General features: G+C 43.6%; 1 long non-coding RNA gene across 18 annotated transcripts in view; it reads right to left on the minus strand.

The window, feature by feature from the left end:
• LOC120369558 overlaps positions 1–25,082 on the minus strand; it is a 238,668-nt gene that overhangs the window by 169,060 nt on the left and 44,526 nt on the right. For 7 of the 18 annotated variants that reach the window (XR_005583224.1, XR_005583222.1, XR_005583233.1 and 4 more), the window contains exon 2: positions 5,227–5,297. The exons of 5 other annotated variants lie outside the window; for them this stretch is intronic. This is a non-coding gene — a long non-coding RNA (uncharacterized LOC120369558). Of the gene's footprint in view, positions 1–2,031; positions 2,092–5,226; positions 5,298–25,082 lie in introns of all 18 variants that reach the window. 6 more of the 18 variants (XR_005583232.1, XR_005583221.1, XR_005583225.1 and 3 more) reach the window with 1 other exon arrangement.

Raw genomic sequence — 25,082 nt, forward strand, 5'->3', positions numbered from 1 at the left:
CCAAACCAGTAATCGTCCACTGATGAAGCAGCCATAGGATTTCACAAACATACCAGGATACTTTAAAAAGAGAGAGCTGAGACCAGTTGACTCTTCCCCTCCACCCTCTGTGTTCCTTCCAGCTGTTGCACAGCTGCCTACCCTTCCAAAATGCTCTCAGAAAATTCTGCTATTCTGGGGATGGAATTCCCTCATATGTAGCACTTGCAACATAATATAAAATTCAACACTCTACCAATTTCTTCAAATACTGTGTGTATTAAAAAAAAAAAAAAAAAAAAGAAAGGTAAGCTCCCATCCTCCATCAGTGGGAGCTCCTTTCTCCAGGATCCTTAAAATTAAGCACAGACACCATGCTTCAAACAGAGACCTGCTATGGAACTTGTCTCTCTTCCCACATGAAGATTTTTTAAACTCAGCCCTGCAGGAAGGTCTTCACCCACTGTAACACTTAAGTCGGGTGTAGGCAGTCACCTTACCACAAGCCTATTAACTAGGGGGTAAACGTTGCCTGTTCTTAACCATTTTATCACTCAATTTGAGGGATGTGTGTACACATAATGTAAAAGGGCACTATATAATGGTTAAGGCATCTCTGCTGTTTTTATTTCTGCACATTTTTGAAATATAAAACAGCCTTCCCAAAAACAGAAAACCCCCAGCTACAGATCTCTACTCTGTCTGCACCCACACTTGCAACCCTTCAGCTTGCCTTCCATCCCCAAAAGTTTGGGGATACATTTAACTTTTGATGGATTGTTAAGGACTTAGAAAACAGATGGATTTTTGCAAGCAGCCATTTTGGCTCCATCTTTAAATTGTTTAACAATTTAAGACAAGGCAACATCTTGCAGATATGGAAAGAGACTGTCTACATGATACTTTTGTCTAGCACCAATTCTTTACCCACTTCCTATAATTTCTGATAAAGTAATAAGCAGACTTCTGTGGAAATAATTAGTTTATATTCCTTTTTTTTTAAATCCCAAGAGGTTTATGAATTGCTTTTCCAATTTCAAAATGTGGTTCATTAATTGCAAGTAAAAGTATATGAAGATTGCAGATTGTCATAGACCAGTAAGTGCTATGTGCATGTAAGTATGAAAGGCAGGAGCTCTGTTAGAGACAGAGTTCCGTTTCCTGGCTCCAGACACCCGATGGGTTCAGTTTACAAAGAGAGAATACCCTTGTCATTTGATGCCAGTGGTTCACATACAAAGTAAGATATAACAGTAAATACAAATAAATCATTAGCTAAAAATTAAAAAAACAGCCAATTAATAGAACATAGATGTGTAGGCTAGAGGCCAAGAGAAAATCTGAACCCTGGACAAGTCAGAATTTTTCTGCCTCTTATTAAAGATCTGTCAACAACTACTATCTGAACTGTAATAGCTTTTTGAACATGTTGCTCCTTCTACAGTAGCCTATCAACTTGTGCCTTTGGTTTTCATTGCAAACAAATGATTGTTCACACTGGAACTGGCATGCTCTAAATAAGATGGGGCACTTTGATTCACTGGGGGAAACAAGGTTTCCAAAAGGCCCTTGAAAGAGCCCTGGCACCAAAAAAAAAAAGTTAAACAAAGAAAATCAGAATTCAATCACACTCTTTGTAACTAGAGCCACATGCCTAAAATTGTGTCAACGTAACAAGTGAAGATTAATTCTGCACCAAGCCAATTGTCCTTTTTCTCCCCCCTACGAACGGAGCCTTAGGACAGACTGTGGTCCAGGGACTCCTCAGTGCCAAGTGGCAAAGGGCAAACCATAACATAACTCATATCAGGTCTGACAAATGCTCTTTGTCCAAGCTAATTGTCGTCATTCTATATCCTATATAAATTTGCAACATGCTTGTTATTAAATATTATTGCATGGTATACATACAACAGGCTCTATATGAAGAAATATGTTTTTAATGTGTTTGTCAGGCAAGGCTTAAGTCACCCTGCCCTAGACAAAGGAATGTGGTTCTGACTTCTTGAATGCATCTCTAATGTGACTTGAGCAAGGAGAGATTGTCATTACCTTTTGTGATACAGCATGGCCAGAGGGCAGCAGGAAAGGGTTAGAAGGGAGCCTTATTCCCTGTAAGGGGAAGAAAGTTTGCTATAGATTAATTAGAGCACCTGAGGCCAATTAGAGCACCTAAGCCAGTCACATGATAAAAACCCCTGCTTCAATCAGACAGTGTGGGAGTTGGAGCAGAGAACAGTTTGAAGGGAAGGAGAGGATAGTTTGGAGAAGTGCTGCGGTGAGCTAAGTCCAAGACCCTAGGTAAAGGGGCACCTGGTTTGTACAGAGGGAGGGTAGGAAGCCCCCACAAGCTGAAGGGCAGGAGAGGGAAGTAGCCCAGGGGAAGGAAGTGTCAGTTCACGTGGTTTACCACTATCCTCAGGGTGGGCCCAGGTCCCTCCCTCTCCACTCCCCTCCTCTAGGACACTAGTGGGGCAGTTAAAATTCCACTGCAGGGGAAAGAATTGGTGCCCTGAACCCCCTCCCCAGAAGAGAAAGCATGAGACCCATCAAAATAACGCTGGCAATTTGCCACACTTTACATGAAGAATGCACACACAACTATCAGGCAAAACAATGTGGAAGATGGCCACTTAATACTCTTGACAGGGGGATGGAAGCTGCAGCTCCAGGAGCCTTCCTGCCTCATGAAACAAGGTCATTGAGCTGTAGAAGACATAAGCAAGGTCAGAAAGCCATGTGGGCATCCATTATCAGGCAGATAGAAGAGGCCAGAGCTCTTGTACATCTGAGAAAAGTGGAACCTTTCAACTAAGGGGGCTGAAAGTCTCTGGAAAGTGAATATAAATGAGAGACTTGCTTGAACAAAAGACTCATTTGTTAAGTTAGACTTTAGACTAAAAATATACTTTAACTTTTGTTTGTGACCATTTTTCTATCCCACTTACTCCAATGTGGTATCACTTAAATATCTGCTCTTATGAAGTTTATTTTAGTTTTCCTACAAGCCATCTCAGTGCTGTATATTAAAGAGAAGTGCAAGTCTGCAGCTAGTACACAGGTTGATGCTGTATACTGTATCTTTAAAGCAGCAGCAAACTCCTGTGAGAAAGACAGGACACTCCAGGGCTGATGGTTTGGGGAAAACTCAGGACTGGGGAGGGCATTGGTGTCACCCTGCGAGGAGTAATCAGGCTGGTGATGCCAGAGTAAGATTATTGTGTTGTAAGCAGGCTCTTGGTGTCAGGGCTCTGAACCAAAAGCTGCAAAGCACAGAGACACCCAATGTTGGAGGGCAGCTGGTGACAACTCCTTATTGGTCTCTGTTGAATTCCAAAGCATCATACAGGCCTGTGTCTCAGAACGCAGAGGGTTGGAAATTCCCTTATTCTTTTTGTTAGTTCCATTCTAATGTCTTCCCCAAACCCTTCTAATTATAAGTTATGCTCATCCATTCAGTTAAACATTGCAATGTGACCAATCATAGCTTTAAAATGTGTATATTGAGTAGGGAGTCTAGCAGTCAACAGTATATAGTTCAGAGACATCCGCTTACGGACATTCCACAATTAGAACAAGAGGCTAAATTTACTGAGGAAGTTATTTGCTCAGTTTCAGAAATTAGCTGGGGTGGTCTCATATTTCCTTGAAAAAGGTGACACAGCCACCATCACATATGGCGGTGACTGGACCATTTTTACCAGCCTCAGAGGGGATTATGAGAGCATGGAGACTGAATTACTCACTCCAAGAGGCAGTCTGAGTTAAGGTAAATTGGAGGTCAGGGATAAGGCACATTGGTAGCTTGGTGTGAGGTGTCATTGTCTCTTCGTACACTGCACCCATTCTGAGTTAAGAGGGAATTTCAGTTTTGAGCTAGCATTCAAGAAACTCTTAATAAACTAAATTCACTCCCCCCCTTCACTTTTTTATTAACCCCAATAAATGTTTAAATAACCAGTTTGTATAATTAAATATTAGGTACTTGCCATCAACTATTATCAATACAAATATGGGGATGCAATTTTCTGTGTTAATTGATTAGAGAAAGTGTCTGCTGCTAATGAACAGTGCCAAATTATGTATCTTTGGATTTAATTTTTACCTCTTTCTTCAATGGAAAGAACTGTCTTACAATATGCCTGCAATACAGTAGAATCCATTTTTAGCCAAAATGAATGCAAGATACATTTAGGTTTACTACTATCAGATTTAATGGAACCAAATACATTTTTTCTGTGCCCCTTGTACAAAGAATTTAGTCTACAAGTCTATGTTGTGGTATGCAGAGACTTCTGCATGGAGATGTGGGAGCAAAATGCAGTGGAGATTAATGATTTTTTACTAGAAAGATAGTCTGCATGCAAGTGAGACTTCAGTATCAATAAGTTCCTGGGTGCTCACCACTTTTGTCTTAGCAAACGTGTTTAACAATGCTTTTCACGCAAGCTTATAAGCTGTTACAGCCTTTTAGATACAAGGTAGATGCCCACATGTTCAAAGATACCTACCATAAAGGTAGTGACAAGATTTTACCTAAATACCTTCACTAAATATACTGGGTTTTGCAAACAGACACAATATCCCTCAAACTACTTATAGTCATCTATGCACTTGGTGTAAAGTATGTTGATACAACTAGTTATTGCCTCTATGGACCTTTAATGCTTTTTATACTTTTGTTCCCCTACATTCATTTCCTTTCTGTATTCTTAAAGTTCTCACTTGCATCTTGAAAACTACTTTTGCTCCTATTTTAAGTGGACTAAATAGTATTAGAGTACAGCTGTGGACACTGCTGATCTCAAGCCAGCACAAGTCCATTGACTACAACACACTTCCTCATTTACACTGGTGCAATCTTGATTAGCATATCAGGCCATTTTGATGATCTCTCACATACACAAGCAAGAACATAGTTGGGGGGGGGCATTGTCCCCGCCCCCCGCACACACACAACTGCAGCCTCAGGCAGGTGCAGAATTCACACACACAGCTCCATTGGCCTGACTGGAGCTTCCCTCCCACCCCAAATATAGAAGTCAAACTACACTTATGTATATACATGCTTCCAGTGATGCATATCTAGGAACCCAATCACAAAAAAACCACCATATTCTTGAACAATTCATGATAATGGGGCAGAGGGTAGCAACAAAAATAGGGACAGGACAACAGATTTAGCTTGGAAGAAAGAGGTTGGAAAGCAGAAGCTAGAGAGGATCAGGAGGCGGGAGAGCGACTGACCTTCTGCCCCGAAGCAACACGCATCACTTTCACCAACAACTTCTGGACTTCCAGGCACTTCAATTCAATGTCTATTGTAAATACACAATAGGGGGGAAGGGGAGAGAGAAGGGGAGGAATCTATCACTTTCTTACTCTCAAACAGAGATGAAGACTAGCTGGGCCACAAGAGAGTTCTGTAACATTACCGTTATTTAATATTCAGTATGTACACTTCACATTGGGGTATAACAATTATACTTTATCAAAAATGAGAATCATCTATTTAACACTGTGAATTTTAAGAAACCCATTAGCTGCTGCAAGGTTTCATCCATCAGCCCCATGATAACTTTTAAAACAACCCCGTTTTCCCCCCTACCCCCTGCAACTTTCAGATACCCTTGTGCTAAGTTTCCTAGCAAGCAAGCATCCGCAATTCATTAACCTTATTCCTATCAGAGTAACCCTGGCAAGTGTTACATTACATATGATTTGATAAAGGTGTCCTACATCTGACCAATGTGATAAGACTAAACTCTTTTCATGCACGTCTCTACTGGCATGCCTCTCTCAGCTGTTTACCTGAACCTGATATTTTTCAGCCTTTGTTTTGTTTTAAAGATCTTTACCTCTTATTTTTCCATTATATGGATAAGCTAACTTTCTATTATTGTCCCCAATTAAAGCCAACCAAAGTTAAACATTTGAATGCACAATATAGGAACTACAAACTATTCAAAGTAAACTAAATACTAATAGTTGACAGCACAAATATATTACTATATAAAATATGAGCAAACGGAGCATTTCTAAAGTGCACTTGCTCAAGAGACTTCATAGGAAACTTGTAATTGAAGCAGAATTAGATGTAGCAAATGTCTCTTGCATACATCCAGACTATGCCAAAAGGCCTCTTACCCTAGGCAACAAGGCCCAGGTTACACTCTCTGCTTTCATATGCAGGAGGCAGGAACACATCATAACCTGAAAGAATTGAAGCCTACATGGTGTCATTCCCCCTCTCAACTCCAGGAAATTTATGCATAAAAGAATACTAATCCTGTCAGTGTACTATGTTCCCTCAAAACCCATCCCAAAAGGGAACATTATTCCAGGCACTCGGGAGGGAAACCAATCGGAGGTTTCTAAATGAACTGTGTTGCTGCAAGTTTTGGGGTGACCCAAGTAATAGCAGAGAGGCACTGGGCCTCCATGGGGAATTATGGGCCTTCTGTGAAGCGGACACCAACACCCAGTAGGAAGAACTGAAAACAACCATACAGTTTTGAGGCTGCAGAGTTTTCCACCTCCAAACAGTGTTTAAATTGCTGGAGGCTGCTTGACGTTCTAACTATACTCCTGCTTCCAACTCTTGCTTCCAGCTGTGTAGCTGAGCATGCGGTAGCAATGGTAGGAAGTTGGGTGGAGATCTTAGTGTAGACAAGGTCTTCGTGGTTACAGGGGCCATGATTTTCAAATATAAAGTACCTAAATCTAGTTTTGTTATGGATAGATGACTTTTCTTAAAAAGCCAAACAAGAACAGTTGTTAAATCAGAGTCTCATGAACTCTGAATTTTAAATTTAAAAAAAAAATAATAAAGGGACAGCTTTGAGCTTTAAAAGTCCTTTAAAATGTTGCTGACTAGGACGGTATCCCTACCAGATACTATTTATAAAGCTACCAGAATTAGTGAAAACAAAAAAAGATACTCAAAGATTCAAGTACCTCAAAACATACGGCCTTCTTACAATGCTTTGGGAGGAAAGCAGTAGTAATAATAAATAATCCTGAAAATGAGCAGCTTATTTGACAGCCACCAAATGTTATGTCTGGTCAAAGTGATACTGTATCTCAATCAACATACATCGTCCACTAAGGACCATTGTGCCAGCCAGAGTGACCACAGTTGAGGGCATTTCACCAGGCATTTTGCGTGAAGTTCCTGGATCTGGCTCAATCTTGAGAGCCCATGAATCACTGGGTGGCCCCACAGGTGGGATCAGGATGTACACCCCTTCACATTTTAATAGACAATTTGAAAGCATGGTGTGGAGTGTTTGTCCATCCTGGTGATGTGGCTTATGAGCATGCAATGGCATGTTTGAATAAAATGAGCAATTGAGGGAAGACAGATCTTTGAGGTTGTTACATGTTGCCCAAAGTCAAGTCACTTCATGCACAGGATTTAGTGCCAATAGAATGGCTTCAGCTGCTCCATGCACTAAGTCTTCCTGTAAGAGGTTCCAGGTTTCTGGCCCATATATCAATACAGATAGTACATAGAGGTTCAGGCTCTATCCAGGCTCTCAGTACAGAGATGTGTTGTGTCCATAAACAAGACATGGACTTCATGCAAGAGGCAGAGGGGCCATTACCAAAAAACATCCAGTTTTCTGTGACCATTTGAACTCAGATTGCAGTGTAGGTAGGTGAACTCAAAGTTCTCCACAGTACTCAACCCTATCTGTACTGGGTTCTGGTGGCCTAGCTCCAAGGTTTTGGACCTTTGTCTTCAACCATGAGATGTTTGATTCCAGAATGTGGGTGGGCCTTAGAGACCAGGGCTGAAATTCTGACTTCTCCACAAGCAAGGCAGCGGAAGCGTAGTCTTGGTCAGACTTCTTGCACATCAGAATCAAGATTGGTCAACAGCAAGTCCTAATATCCAGTCAATATCTCAGAGAAGTGCAGGAGTGAAAATGCATCCTGCTGTGCGGCTGCACATAACATAGCAAAAGCCTTGAACCAATGCACGCATGCGCACGCACACACACTTACGTCCCACAACAGATTTAGCAGAACATTTGAAATACCAACTCCTGTCAGTGCAGGTTTTGGTGTATAAGTTCTCTCTTTATTTCAAGGAAATGACAAAGAAAGAACTGGCCCACACAGAAGTGAATTAATATAATGAAAGCAAGATTAAATAGTGCATAAAAGTATAGCAATCAATAAGAGGTAGAGCCAGGGCTGGTGCAAGGATGTTTCATGCCCTAGGCGAAACTTCCACCTTGCGCCCCCGCACCCCGCCCTGAGGTGCCCCCCTTGCAGCAGCTCCCCACCCTCCACCCTGAGGCACCGCCCCGCCCCAGCTCACCCCTGCTCCGCGCACGAGCACCCCAAGCATGCCGTCCCTGCTTCACTTCTCCCACCTCCCAGGCTTACGGCACCTAAGCTAATTGGCGCCACAAGCCTGGAAGGCGGGAGAAGTGAAGCAGCTCACCCCTGCCCTGCCTCCTCCCCGAGCATGCCATCACGGCTTCACTTCTCCCACTTCCCAGGCTTGCAGCGCCAATCAGCTTAGGCTCCACAAGCCTGGGAAGCGAGAGAAGTGAAGCAGTGGCGGGGCAGGGGTGAGCTGGGGCGGGGAGTTCCCCTGCGTGCTGCCTCCCCCCCCCCCACTTGCTGCAGGCGGCCCTCCCCACGCTCCCCTGCCCCAGCTCCCTCCACCTAAATGCCAGCGGCGACCGGGGCGGCCAAAGATCTGGCCGCCGCCGAAGAAAATGGTGCCCCCCAAATCCCAGCACCCTAGGCAACCGCCTAGGTCGCCTAAATGGTTGCACCGGCCCTGGGTAGAGCATAAAAAGTACCAGCTGATCAAAGACAGAAAATTAAGACTGCTGCAGAATGAGGAGTTCACTTAAAGGGGGGGGGGGAAGAGAGAAGAAAACCATTTGAACTAACAGTACAGAAAAAGATCACAAAATATACCATAAAAAGTGATATAAAAAGGGACATGGGGAAAAAAGCCAATATACATCCATGACAAACCAACTGAACTAGAGAAAAGAAGTGTGCAGTACTATCAGGACACCATGTAAGAAAAAAAAACCTCAGTACAGAAAATATACAATAAAGGGCACTAAACAAATATTGGGGCAAAGAAAATGGAAAGAAATATCAAATAAGTTGTCCTCAGTACAAAAAAATTATGAGCCTGAGTAAGGTAAAAGAGGACGGGATTGGACCACTTGCTAATTCTCCTCTAAATAAAACAACCTCATAGTACAAACAATGCTCTATATTTCTCTGCTCTTAGATAGAAAATACAATCAATAGCTAACAGTAAGGATTCCTAAAAAGTTACTGTACCATGGAACTGGTGTCTGAAAATCCACTACAACAAATTGGTTCTGCCACAGGTACTGTGATGTAGACAATGCCATTTAAATAACTGTGCGGTAGGTACCATTTAGGTAACTAAGTAATTTATAGTTTTCAAAGGTAGCCACATATTATGTAGGGCTGTATTGTCAAGGTGCCTGATCCTACAAGGTATAGGATCCTGACTCTCACTTGGTTTTGCCTCAGTCATTTGAAAATGAATGGTTTTATATAAACACCCTAAATCAGTTCAGATTGACTCTGAAGATTTGTGAAATTTAGTCAGCTCTCAAGGTTTGTGAATGTTAGTTGACTTCTTGATGGATCATCACACACAGTAATCCTATTCATGTACATAAAAGCTCCTCCAAAAACATTCCTGTGTAAAGAGGGATCACAAATCTTCATGGAAATGTGAACAATAAAAGGGAAGAATGTATTTTAACTTAATTGCTATTTGGTTTTCTTGAAAGTCAGATAGCTTTTGACATTATTTTACCCAATTTTCATGACTGACATGTGAGCAGTCTGACCTAGTGGTCAGACCAGGGTCAGGCTGAGTTAGATACCAGGAGGTCAGAACACAAAACTAAGTCAGGTATCCAGAGGAAGAAAGGATCAGGTGATCAACAGCAAGCAGTAGTAGAAGTCCTACACAGGGTGAACCCAGTTGCATGAACAGCTAGCTTCCTGTTCCTGTGCTGGATTTGATTAACCAATCAAGTCCCAGCACTGGAGTCCTCTACTGGAATTCAGTTCCTAGTCTGTAGGTCACTGGATGGTAGGTTGGAACTTACTAGCCCTGAGGACGAGAGTTCAAGGCCCACTTTCTGTGACACCAACATTGGTTAATTATATGGAAAAGATTTGGAAGATTAACAACCACAATAGTTACAGAGGTGACCAGGTACCTTTTAGAAACGGATTTAGCCATAAGTTTTACCAGATCGCAAAGCAAGTCAATTATTATGAGTCAGTGCTTGAATCAAGTAGATGTGAAGAATTTTTATTACCCCTTATTTCCTGCAATTAAGGGCAATTCAGATAAAACGTGGTCTGCCTTATTTCATGAAATTTCTCACTTTCAGCTCATGGGAGTCTTGTTAAGTAAATACTAACCTGGCAAAACTAATTAATTTTGCCCTGAGCATTCTTAACACAGATGTCTGTTTTGAACAAGTTTTGAGCTTAATGAACCAGCTCCAAGTAGACAAGAAAAACAGCTTCAATGAAAGTTCAGCTACCACCACAAAGATCTCTTGGAGTAAGCTGCCCAAATTAGTAGTTTCCTATTTAGGCTATCCCAGAGTATTTCACATGTAGTGCAGTAACTTCTGGTATGAGATATGATGATAGCCCTGCCTTTAAGACACGGCCAATGCCCAATACATCTAGGCCAAATAAGCAAGTTTACTTGGAGTAAATTATTATTTAATAGCATGCGCTACACCAACCTGTGCACCCCATACTAAAACAAATGTGTGTCCTGGTCTGCGCCCACTACTTCCTACCATGCATAATTACTACAAAGTGCCTTTATAAAATACAACAGTATTCAGTGATGCTGACCAACTCACAGCATTACAGTTGGAAGCTGTAAAATTTGGGAGCATTGCTGGAGAATATAATAAGTTTTTATTTATTCTAAATAAAGTTTTAGTGCCACAGTTCAGAGACATCACTGTGTTCTCCTCCATAGTTTTCCTGCAGGAGAGACAGACGAACCATAAAGGTAGCAATCAATGCGTGAACTGTGTTCTGAAATGGCAACATTCTTTTACAAAGAGGTCATAGCATGGGCCTGACCTGAGACTAGTGCGCCAGACTGGTTGGAGATGGGTGTTCCTTCAGGATGCATCACTTTCCATTGCAATTGCTGGTGAGAGAAATGGTTCTTTTTGCAAAGCTGGCCCATACATGCATGTCTTATTGATGGAGGGCCAAAATTTTAGGACTACAATGCAGAGATATTGACTTCTGGCCATGTGCTATAAATTATTACAGCATAGGTTCTTCATTCTGGAGTTTTGGGGACATGGAGGTTTGATAACTGGCAGCATCTATATCCTTTGCAAGAGCTGATTTATCAGTGGCTGGCCTCTGATTCCCCAGATTTAGTACAATTTCACAAGGGTGTTAAAGAACCATGCAGTGGTTTTAACTCTGTACATCGGACAGCAGCAATGGATTAGACCAGTTAGAGCCAAATGCATCAGCTATTATTTCACTCTGTAATTGCTCAGTCATGGGCATTAAAACCTATTTTTTATTACAACTGTGGTAGGAAAGAAGTTGGGACATTGTGATTCTCTACTTATTTTGTCAAGTGTCAAGGAAAATTTCACTTTCAATGGAACAGTCAGATTAGCAAGATACTTCGGTTTAACAGCTGATGACATGCTTCTTTAACATGTTATCTCGGAATTGCTATTTTTAACAGCATACCCGATCTCATCGCCCTCTTTTTTTCCTCCCCTTCTCACCTTTGCACCCATTCTCATTCTACCACTTATGTCTGAAGTGAATTCTTTCCAGTCCAAATCCATCCTGATAACTCACTTACTTCATGAGGCCTGCAAATGCTGTCACCCTCACATGCCAGTCCCCTCGCTCAGCCCCCATTATTAGAGAAAAACCAAAAGTTGTACTACATTATTTTCCATTATGGCTCTGTAGTGGCTCTTATTTGATCTATTTGTCTCAAGGCAAGGGTTGCATCTTATGCTTAAATAAGTTTTGTGCTGTAGAAGCAGGTGCGGCCCTAGACTAACTGGCACCTAGGTGAACCATGCAATCGGCACCACCACCCCCACAGGCAGATCTAGGCTGAGGGTTTTGGTAACCTGGGAAACATTTTGCCTCTTTTTTCCTTTTAATGTTTAAGTAGTTTTCTTTTTTTTTTTTTTAAACAGAGGCTTAATTATTCAGTTTGTATGTCCGTCTGTCCAACCAATGGGCCATGAAGCTGGGTCCCCATACTGTAACTTGTTTGTAACTTCCTCATCCTTTCTTCCTTCTATTTCATTTACTTCAATTTCTGCATGTGTCTCTGAAGGTGAATACATTTTCTCTACTTCCATACGAGTCTGATGCTGTGAGCTGACTTCATCTAGAAGTAAGTTTCCATCATCTTGAGTTTCCAAATTGCTTCCATGTGGATGTGAGCTACCCTCCTCTCCAAGTAAAATTCCTTCATCTGGATGCTGTGAACTGCTTCCATCTTTATTTGGATTAAAGAGAAAATATTTCAGGAAGGATCTCTGCTGTTTCACTTGGTCTTTTTCCTTCTCAACCTTTCATTTACAATACTCTGCTCCTGAGGGATTTTTTTCCCCTCTTTTGCCATGAGGCATTTTAATATTGTTATGTACTGTGCTCCCGACTGCAAGCATTATAGAGTTAAGGATGGCTGACACACCACATGGTTGGCGATTTAAACCACATTGCAGTCATCCCAACATGTCTTTTCACTGCTTAAAGGTTTAATGATTAGCAGAATACACTCACTTACCTATTAAAACAGTTAGTGACATCATTTACATGGAAACAAAATGACCTTTTTCGACGTGTCGCAACCTGATGCGCAGTTATGGCTCTGTATGGCCAATTGTCGGTCCACGGCCATCTTGTCCTGTTAAAAGGACAAGGCAGCCTCCATCTTGGACCAGGTTCTTGTTGCATAGGAAAGGGCAGAGACCTAATCCTGCCCAGCAACACTAAAGTGCTGTGTACACTTTCCTGTTTTGTTTTCTGTTGGGCCGTCTAAAGGTCAGACTAGTGCAGTGTGCAAAGACCTGATTCTGCCCAGCAACTCCGTAGTATGCATTTTCCCGCTCTTTTTGGGCCCGGTCGTCTGGAGGTCAGGCTAGTTCTGCCCAGCAACTCCAGAGCACTGTATACAGAGACCTAATTCTGCCCAGATACCCCAGTGTGCCGTGTGCAAATCCTGCCGGCGTGGGGGGCAACAGCTCGAAGCCTGGAGGGAGGGGGAACCAGGGACCAATCAGATGTTGACACGAGTGAGTGAGACCCTTTCTATAAAACTAGGATTCCCCCCAAAATCTGTGTGGAGTGTCCGCGTGTCAGCTGAAGGGCCTGATCAACCTTTCAGCCAGGGTCTCCTCCCGGTATAGCTAGTTCGTGTCGTGTCGTTTGGATCCATTCTATCAGCTCGTCATGCTTCTGGTGTCTGCTCTGCTGGTCAGCTGCGCCTGGAGTGCGGTATTTGTTTTCTAATTTCTGGCAGTTTGCTTATCTAGCCTCCTATTTTTCCCCTCCCTAACCCAGTACTAATTGTGTACACAGTGTTAAAGATTAAAGTATTGAGCTCATAATTGCACAATTGCCTAGGTGTATAGTTGTTCTAAGGTTTTAATAAATTGTTTATTGTAAACTGTTTTGAGTGTGTGAGTCACTGCTCTGGCTTTGTCCGGAGTGTTTGTGTCTGGGAGCTGTCTCCACCTGGGGATTGGCTGACCGGGGGGTTCCTGTCCCCGCGGTCTGTGTGGGTGGAGTCTGCCCAGTCACAGCTGCACCACACTCTGTGTAAATCCCTTAGTGTGAAAGCAAGGGCGGTTGAGGCAGTGGCCTGTGGGTCTCTTTTTCTGTGTTGCACCGGGCACTGCCCTGACGAACCCGATTCCCATCTTGTGTGATTGGTGTGTCTGCCTATCCAGTGTGGTGCAGTGAGCAGTATAGAATTGTACTGTTAATGATTTTTGGGTTGTTTATATTGCCTAACAACATCCCAGCTAAAAATTGCCTCTCTCCCTTGGCCCAAGTTGTAACTTTCCCCCAAATAAACGCAGCCACTTGGCTTTGCACCTTATTCTGGTCCTGCCTGATTTTCCTCTCCCAATATAAAGCTTATCGAACCCGAATCAATTTTGGACAGACGTTATAACCCGACACCGGTTATTTGGAAAGTAATCCCCTTCCTCACGGTAACCCGCTTGGAAAGTGACGTCACTTTCGTAGTCTATGAAGCATTAAAGCTGTTACTTTTCTTTGATGGACCTTATTTATTACATGTGAACCAATTATAACAAAGCAAAGTTCATAATTATATAACCCGATAATAACGCTAAGGTTTAATAACGCTTAAAGATATAAATCCAAAATGTGAGTATTGCTGAAAGACGTTATTCTTTGGCACCAAGAAAATTTTCCACAGCATTTGCTCGATTCTTAACCATCTATCTGCGACATGTGCTAAAATGACCATTTGACGTGTATCAGCTTTCAATATCACTATTCTAAATGAATTTCCGGCTATGCGAAATTGATGTATATTCGAGTTAGGTGTCATTAGCATTGCAGCTCTTGCCGCTGGTGAATGTGTTCCACTGTGACTGAGTTATTGCTTATCAAAATTGCAGAGTGGGTCATCTTGATCCTATGTCACAAATTGGGGAGAGGGAAGCTAAAATATTTATTTTTGCTGTAAATAAGATGACATATTAATAAATCCTCAGAAATGTAGAGAAATAATTATAATTCATATTCCCTCTATGCGCATGGGAATTGAAATAACGACATCTTTGTTATTTTATTTGTATTTTTCCCCATCTTTTTTTTTCCATTTTTTTTAATTTGATTTTTTCCCCTCGAATTTGGGGCCCCATTTAACTTGGCACCCTAGGTGACCACGTAGTTCACCTATATGGATGGGCCTCCCTGTGTAGAAGATAGAGCCAGTTGGGAATTTTCCATCAGAAGTATTTGCCACTGGAAAATCAAATTGCCACAAAAACAATTTTCTGGAAAAAAAAAATCAATTCTGCTGAGTTTATTTTCTGTTGAGCGAAATCAAAAAATTAAATACTTAGTTTCAGGTCAGTTCAATGCAAATCAGACTATTTTGTTTTGCTGAATTGGCCAAAAAAGGTTTCATTTTGAAATAGTACAAGAAATATTAAACAGCATTTACTTATTAGTGTATTGCCTTGTAGGAGTTGTTTGGGTCCACATCTGGCCTATGGGCCAAGTGCTCTGGAAAACTACATTTTGCATAACGCAATTTGGATTTCTTTCTGACCAACCAGTCTGGGTGCCTCATAGGATTCACATTACTCTGTATATCATGAGATGTCCATCCAGGGAGTCTAGCCCCTACAAAAGCATGGGGGCCTCAGGCTCCTCCCATAAGGCAGTGTGCCACAATGGGAAAACACAATTTAATGTTGAAATGACTCAAAACAAAAACGTTTCATTTTGGATTGTTGAAATGGCCCAAAATGAAACAAACATTTTGATTTCAGGAATGTTGGAATATTTGGTTTCGACCAAAAGTGTCGAACTGTTTCATTTTGACATTTCTTCCATCAAACAATTGCAATTTCTTGTCCCAACATGGGATGAAAATGAATGTTAAGTGACAGAATTCCTACAGGTCAGAAATTCCCACTTTTGCTCAGCTCTAACAACTGACTTCATTCACAACAAAAAGCTACAAAGCGTCACAAAACTTGATATTTATTCACTAATTGCAAGGTAAGTTACCACTAATTTCAGAGACTAAACAAACCTGTATCATTACACACAGGAACAAGGTAAACTTCTGACCAAGTTTACGTAACCCCACTATATTGTCAGTGCCCCTAATTTCGACAGCCAGCCAGCTTTTTACATTTCTATTTTAAACACTATTCACCACGAACATGCAAAGTTTTATAAAACAGTAACTGTGCAAAAGCTTCTGTAGAGTGAAATTCAGTGTCTGACGGCTTGTCGTCATGGGGAAAAAGCCTTCAGTAGTTGGACATTCGTAGTGTGCACACAGTGCCTTTAGACACATTAGGTTAATGCACTTTGAAAGTGTATTAAGAGACATGAGGGTGCTCTTAGTGCACAATAAACTTCTACACGGGCCATTAGCATAGAGTAGCTAATGCACACTAGCTACTGCAGGCTTACCCAACCCCCCAGCACCTCCCCATCGCACGTAGCGTTTACTTATTATAATGCTAACAGGTGGACTGCACTTCACAGTTTCTTGCGCCTTTAAGGGGGTTGGGGGGAGAGGAGGGGAAGGGAGAAAAAACAGAACCAATAGCTTAACTGCAGTAAAGAGACAGACTGAACCCCAGGGCTCAGGACCCAAGAGAGCACTAGACATATGACCAGTATCACGACAGAAGGAAAAAACTTACACAACTCATATCATTTAAAAATCAGCCCTTTAAATATAGGCTAGGAAGATCTCCAAGATGTTACATTTTCTAGTGCAAAGATTCAAGGCATTTCACAGCTGCAGTCCAAATTCAGACACAAGTAAATCCATATCTGAGCAGAATTTTCAGAAACCTTCATGATCCATTGCCAACTTCAAGCACTCAGCAGCTGACCTTAACACTCCTGATATACACATACACACCCTTAATGCACAAAGGTTGTGGCATGTTTGGATCAGAAGTTTTTGGTCAGTGCATTGTACAGAAAGGCCAGTTGTAAAGTTCAGATATATGAAAGAGGTCTCCAAAAAGTAAGGTAGGGTTGCCAACTTTCTATTTGCAGAAAACTGGACACCCTTGCCTCGCCCCCTGCCCCACCCCTTTTCCAAGGCCCTAACCCCGCTCATTCCATCCCCCTCCCTTCGTCCCTCAGTCTCCCCCACCCTCTCTCACTTGTTCATTTTCACCAGGCTGGGCCTGGGGCAGGGGTGCAGGTGAGGGGAGTGGTGGTGAGGGCTCTGGGGTCGAGCCAGAGATGAGGGATTTGGGATGAAGGAGATGGCTCCAGGCTGGGGCAGAAGGTTGGGGTATGGAAGGGGGTCCGGGCTGAGTCAGGGGGTTGAGATGTGGGAGGGGTTATGGGCTCTGGGCAGAGGGTGCAGGCTCCAGGGTGGGGCCATAAATGAGGGGTTCAAGGTGGATGAGGGCTCTGGCTGCAGGTATGGGCTCTGGGTGCTTGCTCTAGGATGGGGCCAGAAATGAGGGATTCAGGGTGCATGAGAGGGATCCGGGCTGAGGCAGGAGGGATGAGGGCTGTGGGTGGGATGGGGTTGGAGTGTAGGAGGGGGTGTGGGCTCCAGACAGCGCTTACCTCAGGCGGCTTTCTTAACAGTCCAGTGAGCACTGTTCACCGAAGCCACCAGGGTCCCTTTTTGACTGGGCATTCTGGTCAAAAACCAGACACTTGGTAACCCTAAAGTAAGAACCAATGTATTCGTTCTTACAAGGCAAAAACAGCACTCAGCAAAAAAACAACAAGAGAACTACTAATTAAAGAAAGGCAAAAATAAGTAATTGAGAAGTAAAAACCATTTGTTTTGTTTCCTTTGCTGAAGTTTCTCTGTCTGAAAACCCAAAGAAGCAGATTCTGTCCACCACACAGTAGAACAAATGATGAGATCCATGCAGTACAACATGTGAATTCAGCCAATTATCCCCTACATTCTGTGCACAGAAAAAGGCTATACCTGGCCAAGGAACATGAGGGGAGCAGTGATTATGCAGTCTCTCTACCCCAAGCTATTGAGACCTAGGATCTAGACAGCTGTTCAGCATGCAAACCACCTGGTTTCTGGCAGAAAATATCAGGAAATTTAATGCTGCTTTGGGTAATGCATAACTTATAAGCCATGACTTCTATCCCCTCAGAGGTAGTGAAAGTGCACAGCTGTAGACCTGAGGCCGCTGGTGCCTGTGCTGCCAGAGGGAATGCAGGCAGGAAGGCATATGGATGGGTTCCTCTTCTGCATAGTAGAAACCAAACGCCGCAAAGTTGAGGCCAAGATTTTCTTCACATCTATGCACTCTGTGCTGTTGGTAGACTACATCATGTGTCGTTGATGCACCACAGCTAAACCCTCTCACAATGGGGGGAAAAAAAACAAACATTCCTCGCCCTGAATCCAATCAGAGTGTAAGTGGTCTTCACATGTTCATATTGAATGGGATGATTTAGCACAAAGTCACAAGATGATTGTGTTACCAGGTACTGGTTTGCAGCTGTACCTGCTGGAAACGTGCCACAGCATAACCCCTCCAATTTGAACTTGTCCCTTACTTGCTTTGGTCTCATTTTGTGGTGTCCCATATCTTGACTACACAGTGAGGGCTAGTCCTCACTGTAAATTGAGCAGTTAAATTGCTTGCCCTTATTTTACCTATCAGATCCCTCTGTCTCCCTCCATCTGAAAGCCTGCAATACTAAAATGTTAAACCAGGGGTCGGCAACCTTTAGGAAGTGGTGTGCCAAGTCTTCATTAATTTAAGGTTTCGCGTTCCACTAAAAGGTTTCACATGCCAGACCAGCAGCACAGGCGGCAGACAAAACCCCAGACTGGCAGCAGGCTGAGCCGCTCAGGCCGCTGCCTGTCTGGGGTTACCAGGGTCCTGGCTGCAGACTCCGCTCAGCCATCCTGGGTTCCATCCAGCCAGGCCAACAGCGGGCTGAGTGGGGCTGGCGGCCGGGACCCCAGCTGGCAAGGGGCTGGCAGCCAGGACCCCAGACCGTCAGCGGGCTGAGCAGCTCAACCTGCTGCCAGTCTGGGGTTCCGTCCGCAGCCCCCTGCCAGCCAGAGTCCTGGCCGCCAGCCCCATTCAGCCCGCTGTCGGCACAGGTTCCGTCCATCCAGGCCGGCAGCAGGCTGAGCGGGGCCAGCGGCCGGGACCACGGCTGGCAAGGGGCTAACAGCCGGGACCCCAGACTGGCAGCGGGATAAGCCACTCATCCTGCTGCTGGTCTGGGGTTCCATAATCCAGGCTGGCAGCGGGCTGAGCAGAGCCGGCGGCTAGGACCCTGACTGGCAGCAGAGTGCCACTAAAAAAAAAAAAAAAAAAAGCCTGCGTGCCACCTTTGGAGAACGTACCGCAGGTTCCCGACCCCTGTGTTAAACCTATCCTAGCCATAAGCTTTCTTAGAACTCCATCAAAGCCTCTCATCTCTGCCTTGGTTCATCACAAGCACCACATTTAACATAAAATGAACCAACCATGATACCAATACAGTTGAACCCTGTTATGTCGCCGGCCTAGGGGTTTGCCAAAAAGCGTCGAGATAACCGATGATCGAGATAAGGCGAAGCGGGGACCGGGTATGCGGGGCCGGGCAGGCGGGTACGCGGGGAACCGCGGGGCTCGGGAGCCGGGGAGCGGGCGGCCGGGGAAGCGGGGCGGGCGGGCGGCAGGCGAAGCAGGGACCGGGTATGCGGGGCCGGGCGGGCGGGCGGCAGGCGAAGCGGGACCGGGCGAAGCGGGACGCGGGCGGCTGGGGGGCGAGCGGGCGGCTGGGACGCGGGAGCGGGCGGCTGGGGCCGCGTGGGTCGGGACGCTGGGAGCTGGGCCGGGGCCGGCGCTGGGAGCCGCGGCCGGGCCGGGCAGGGCCGCCGGAGTTAGTAGTTTACCGGTAAGTGGCAAATTCGGCGCTCTTCTGTGCTCGAGATATTAGGGTTAGGCGAGATTAAAGAATCGACATAACCGATGAGAAACCGATAAGACAAAGAGGGAGTTTGGCGGTTCCACTTCTAAAACGTCGACTTAATACGATTGGCAAGTTAACCGAGGTCGAGATAAATGGGTTCGACTGTATATCCTAGATATGATGCTGATAAGCACTTCAGGATTGGTAAGAGATCAGATGGACATCCACTATATAAACCAAGTTTCTGTACGAAACTATTGGGGCAGGTGGCAAAGTTCTGAGAATTCAGAGAATATCCAAATTCTATTAGGAATTCTTGCAACATCTCTGGTTTTAAGGAAGCACTCCCTGTAAGAAAGAAATATGTAAGAAAGAGAGACTATTGCAGAATATAATAATTTTGTATGTTTATGATAGTAAGTCATCACCTAACAACTCTGCTACCAAATCTGCTAGACATAAATGAAGTTACATATACTCTAGATATAAATAGTAGGCTGTCTAAAGTCAAAGCATATTTAAATATATATTTCAATATTTAATGCCAAGTTTTATACCACATCATTCACAATCCATTAAGTATTTTATTACATTTATTGTAGAAGTGAGAAATTTATAGCCCTTCGTTTATGGTATTAATAAGGGATGATGAAACCACACTGAAGATATATTGCTTTTTAGTTTATACAGAGGTTTTCCATGATGGTAATGTTTTATTATAATAAGATATGATCCAAGTGCCATAATGTAACTAAGATTTAAGAGAAACATTACTAAAATCTACACAGGCCTTAAGGCTGTGGCACAAATATTTACAAACAGACTTGAATTCTCTCAGTTGCTTTCTACAGAAGATCTATGAAAACCATTCACAGATCTGCTTGGAAGTTTTCCAGCAGAGTTTTTCACTGGAAAATTAAGGTTACAGGGAAATTTGTGTTTTTTGCTGAATTTTGTAACACACAATGCATAAATGCAGAAGTTGATCCAGGGAAGAGCTATCATAGAGATTACAGGGCCAACTGTTCTCTCACACCAGCTTTACACTGGTGTGATTTCATTTACTCCAATGGAGTCATTGCCAATTAAAACCAGTGAAATTTAGAGCAGAATCAGGTGTTTCTTCCCACCAACCAGTGTCAGTCAGGTCAACAAATAATCCTGTAGTTTAAATAGGGTTGCCAGGCATCCAGTTTTTGACCAGAATGCCCAGTTAAAAAGGGACCCCTGTGTCTGCAGTCTGCACTGCAGACCTGGCCATTAAAAGTCTGGTTGGTGGCGCAGCAGGGCTTGGGACAAGGCAGACTCCCTACCTGCCCTAGCTCCATGCAGCTCCCAGAAACGGCCACCAGGTCCCTGCAGCCCCTAGATGCTGGGGCGGCCAAGGACTGGGAGGCTACAAGCACTGCCCCTGCCCCGAGTGCCAGTTCCGCATCGCCCATTGGCCAGGAACTGCTAGGAATGGGAGCTGCGGGGGGGCAGAGCCTGCAGGCGCAAAGGCAGCACGCATCATGCAGAGCCACCCGGCCACCCATGCGCCTAGAGGCCGCAGGAACCTGGCAGCCACTTCCTCAGAGCCGCAGTAAGTGCTGTCAGGACCCCACCTCCTGCCAAATCCCAGAGTCCCTTCCTGCACACCCAACCCCTCAGTGAAACTTTCAACAACACAGGCAGGTTTCTGTTTCCATCTGCCCGATAGTCATATGAACTGGCACCTGACAAAACAACATCCGCAGTTTACCATCTCCCTGCCGCTCTGTAGATCAGTTGAGCTACGTGCTGTTTTTTTATGAGGATCAGGTGATCTTCCAGCAATAACCTGATCTCTGGCCTCACAGCATCATACGGAAGGCAGTTGGTCAGTCACCCTTTAAAAGGGTCAGACACCTCTGACACATCTTCAGCTCATAGCCGAAGAGTCATCCGTAGCAATCATTCACCATTTGGTCCATTCCTGCACAGCCACAAGGACTTGACGGCCGGAGAGTCCAACATTGGACCAGCCTTGATGAACCCATGCAATGTGGGGGGGTCCTGCCTCTGGGCCACATCCACCTCTTGGTTGGATATCAGTATAAGCCATAATTACAAACAACCTACTGACCCATTGGACTCAAGTGTTTAATAACCCTAAAGTATTTTACAAGAGTATCCTAATATAAATCAGTATATTCCATTTATTTTTAAACCTCAGCTGTTGCAGCCCCCTTTTACCAATAATATTCTGTCTCTAAACAATTGCTCCTACCTATCAACCTAGCTGCTGTGGTTAACAACACTGCATGGAAACTTAGATACTGTCAAACCTTTACTTTCTGTAAGTAAATTAATAGAAATCGGCTACTGGAAGGCTGGAGGGTGGGGGAGAAAAATCAATGTTTTCCTACATGGTTATCAACTGATTTTTTTCTGCTAGACTGTTGGAAATGTAGGCTTCTAATTCAATCAATCTGCAATCATTTAAATATTTCTTGAGCCAGTGATAACTGAAAAGCCTTCCCAGGAGTTCTCTTGCTGCAAAAACCTTTAATTTTGGTTATTCTGTTTTTACTGATGAAAAATTTACAGTCAACCATTTCAAAATGACTGCTTGAAGTATATTACTTGTGTCATTAGAGACACAGTTCTGAGCTCCCTAATCTCTTCCTGGTTTCATTGCTTTCTTGATGTGTATTTAAACCTGCCCCGAGTTAGGTTACTGTCGTTGGTGTTAGCTGTAGTTTTTGAAAAGTTGTTGTGATGTTCTCCCAGACTGCATTGATCAAGAAATGTCTGGACTTGAATGTGATTATATTAAGATAGATAGTAGTCTTAATGGAGAATAGATCTTATTGCCTTGGACATTTCTATTTTATCTTCCTAGCACCTTACTTACAAAATAGGACTCATGAAATTTACCTTTAGGGCAGAGATTTTTTTTTTTAATTTGAACACTATTCCCCTGCTGTAGTTGTACAGTTCCAATGAAGTTTGCCAAAAATGTAGGTTATTAATAAGACCTAAAACATTAGTATGTCAAAGACAGAACCTGGATTTTTTTATTTTCTTCAGCCAACAGGAGTTCTACATGAAGAATAATGGTAGACTACAGAATACATTTATTCTAATGATTATCAAAATTAACAACTCATATTCGCTGTAGATATCTGTGTAGATGTTAAATTTAGGACTCTGATTTTTACAGGCCTAGGCAGCTATTAAGGTAGAAATGACTGCTTTGTGGTTGAACCTAAGAAGTATTAAAAATGTTCAATAACAAGTAATGATCATTTTTTGGACCAGCTCTCTGTAGTTGTTCCCTTTAACCTGAAATTCTGTACATGTGCAAGTCTTATTAGTTTATGTGATTAGATCATTGACATACTCAATGGAGGCATATAAGGATGATACCATGAAGGGCTGCAACATTTTCACATTGTTATCTACACTTTTGTTTAAGTGTAGATGTGAATCTTGGCTGAGATTTTCAAAGCAGAGTAGGAGATAGAATTTTCAGGTGCTTAATTGACGTAGAAGTTTAGGTCTCATTTTCAGAAGAGAATTAGGCACTTGAAGAAAATCCAAAATCAAGGAGACAGTCACTTCAGCACCTAAATCACTTTTGGAAAATGTTACCAAATGGCTTTTAGCCACACAACTCCCATTTAGTTTCAACTGAAGTTGTGTGGCTAAATCGCCTGGTCAGTTGTGAAAATCTCAACCATTAGCTTTCAGAAGTCATGTCATATGCTTTAGAAGCTATCAAAATTCTGTAGTGGCTCATGTGCTGCTGTTTTTATAGAGTTCTGTTTCCCAAGTATATAGATGCAGGCTAAATCTTTAAACTTGCAGCAATGGTTCGTTGTACACTGTTCCCCCGCGGTTTTAGGTGATAGGAACACAAAAGGTCACATCTTCACTAGTGTTATATAGAAACAATTAACCACTTAGCTGCTCGGCTCAGGGCTAGATTAAGGCCTAGACCAAAAAAAAAAGGTGGGGGGGGGCTCTGTAAAAAGTCCCAGATCCTGGAGTATTGCAGTTACATCAGAATCTCAGCTTTCACTTACAAACTGAGCATTTCTAGCCCAAAGGGTTGTGAAGAAAAAGCTCTCAAATTATAAAAACAACCAACCAACTCAAGGACATCTCCAGAGTCTGCAAAGAGCCTGAAACAATCATTTTGAGTGGTTTGACTTGCCCAGAGTTAGGAAATAGAGTTATTTGGGAGCTAAGTATATATAAACCTACCAGGCAAAGCTACATATTGGGGCTCGGACACGTTTCTGGTGGCTTCTAGGACTTAGTATTTGTATTCATTGAATTGAGAGCTAAGCAACCACCCTAAAGGTCCCAGATTACCATAATCTAGCCCTGACTCGACTAATATCTATGACACTGTAGAAAGCACATATCCAATACTACCCCGTGGAAACAACAATCCCTATATACATGATTTGTGGGGTAACGTTGTGCTAAGCCTCTCAGTAGAGCTTGAATCAAGCCCAATAATTGTCATAGGCTGTGCAACCTTGGTTTCCATTATTGGAAAATACAGCTCTTCTACATAGAATCATAGATTAGGGTTGGAAGAGACCTCAGGAGGTCATCTAGTCCAATCCCCTGCTCAAAGCAGGGACCTATCCCCAACTAAATCATCCCAACCAGGGCTTTTTTAAGCTGCGCCTTAAAAAACTCTAAAGGATAGAGATACCACCTCCTCCCTAGGTAACCCATTCCGGTGCTTCAGCACACTGCTAGTGAAATAGTGTTTCCTAATATCCACCCTAGACCTCCCCACACTGAAATCTGAGACCATTACTCCTTGTTCTATCATCTGCCACCACTGAGAACAGCCTAGCTCCATCCTCTTTGGAACCTCCTTTCAGGTAATTGAAGGCTGCTATCAAATCCCCCCTCACTCTTCTCTTCTGCAGATTAAATAACCCCAGTTCCCTCAGCCTCTCCTCATAAGCCATGTGCCCCAGCCCCCTAATCATTTTTGTTGCCCTCTGCTGGACTCCCTCCAATTTGTCCACATCCCTTCTGTAGTGGGAGGACCAAAACCAGACACAGTACTCCAGGTGTGGCCTCACCGGTGCTGAATGGAGGGGAATAATCACTTCCCTCCATCTGTTGGCAATGATCCTACCAATACAGCCCAATATGCCATTGACCTTCTTGGCAATAAGGACACACTGCTGACTCATAGCCAGCTTCTCATCCACTCAGGGGTGGCTCCAGGCACCAGCACACCAAGTGCGTGCCTGGGGCGGCAAGCCACGGGGGGCGCTCTACCGGTCGCCGCGAGGGCAGCAGGCAGGTTGCCTTTGGAGGCATGCCTGTGGAGGATACGCTGGTCCCGCGGCTTCGGCGGACTTCCCACAGGCGTGCCACTGAATCTGCGGGACCAGGGACCTCCC

Source organism: Mauremys reevesii, linkage group 7 (assembly GCF_016161935.1).
Source record: "Mauremys reevesii isolate NIE-2019 linkage group 7, ASM1616193v1, whole genome shotgun sequence".
Taxonomy (NCBI): Eukaryota; Metazoa; Chordata; order Testudines; family Geoemydidae; genus Mauremys; species Mauremys reevesii.